A 1,666-nucleotide genomic window follows, 5' to 3' on the forward strand; every position below is an offset into this window, starting at 1 on the left:
GCACATGCAGCCATGCTGGGCTAATTAAAAAAAAAAATTGTAGAGACAAGGTCTTGCTGTGTTGCCCAGGCTGGTCTCAAACTCCTAGGCTCAAGCAATCCTCCCAAAGTGCTGGGAGTATAGACATGAGTCACGATGACTGGTCTTCTTGTACTTTCAAATAAATAAATAGCTTTTCCTTGAGTTGGTTTCACATGCGAGTTGGAAGTTACCTCCCAGGGTTACACTTGCTTCACTCCAACCTGGGCAAAAGAGGCTTCTCTCCTCATTAACAGAAACACAACTCTACTGCAAACCCAATGTCTAGGCTTCCTACCTGCATTTGCCTCCCCCCCCCCACCTTTTTCTAACTTTTCCTTCTATCACATCCTAAAACACAAACCCAAAACCTTGTCCTTGCCCTTGACAATCTGTTTGCACTGTTTCTTTAACTTTTGTGTCCCCACCTGGTTCTGAAGGTGGATCCTCAAAGCTTCCCCCTGAAGCAGACCAACTCTTCCTGTTGCTCACCATCCTTCCCTTGCCAGCCCCTTCCCCAGCCTCAGATGTGCCCCTGAGGCTTGCCCATTCTCCCACAGCTACATCCTTTGTTTTCTCTTGCTTCTCTAGCTCTTTTCCTTGAGCTGCTTTGATGGCTCCTCTTCCCCTGTGCATCTTCTCTCTGTGGTGGTCTTCCAAATTCTGTTGTTGTTTTATCACCACACATTCCTATGAGCTCACTTCTTCAGTCACTCCTACTTCTCTCTAGCCCTATCACTCATGAGAGCTCCCCGCACTTCCAGCTTTTGTGGACATTCCCCCATATGCAGCTTGCCAAAAATCTCAGATTCAATAGCCAAAACTGAATCCAATACTTCTACTTAACTCCAAACTGTCTCCCTTCCCTCCTCTCCCACTTTCGTCAGCAACTGAGTTATTCTTTCTATCTCATAGGTTAAAACCTTAGGGTCCTTTTGTTTTTTAAAAAACCAGCTTTATTGAGATATAATCACATATCATATCATACAATTCATCCATTGAAAGTGTACCAGTCAGTGTTTTTTAGTATATTCACAGACTTGAGCAACCATCGCCACATTCAATTCCAGAATAGCCTTATCCCCACCTAAAAGTCTGCCCCCATAAGTAGTCATTCCCTATTCCCCTGCCCCAGACCCTGGCGACTCGACCACCAATATACTTTCTGCCTCTGGATTTTGCCATTCTAGACATTTCATATAAATGGACACATACAATATGCGATTTTTTGGTGACTGGTTTCTTTTATATGGCATAATGTTTTCATGTTTCATTCGTATTGTAGCATATATTAGTGCCTTATTCCTTTTTATGGCTAAATAATATTCTATTGCATAGATGTATCACATTTTCTCCATTTATCAGTTGACAGACATTTAGGTTGTTTCCAACTTTTGGTTATTATGAACAATGCTGCCATGAAAATTAATGTACTAGTTTTTGTGTGGATTCATGTTTTTTATTCTCAAAGTTCTATACCTGAGAGAAGAATGATAATTCTTCTTTAACATTTTGAAGAACCATCAAATTGCTTTCCAAATAGACTATACCATTTTACATTCCCACAAGCAACGTATGAGGGTTCCAATTTCTCCACATCCTTAACAACACTTGTTATTCTCTCTCTTTTTTTTTTTTTTTTTTTTGG

Source organism: Carlito syrichta, unplaced genomic scaffold, assembly GCF_000164805.1.
Source record: "Carlito syrichta isolate Samal-C Ts95f unplaced genomic scaffold, Tarsius_syrichta-2.0.1 Scaffold109683, whole genome shotgun sequence".
NCBI lineage: Eukaryota > Metazoa > Chordata > Mammalia > Primates > Tarsiidae > Carlito > Carlito syrichta.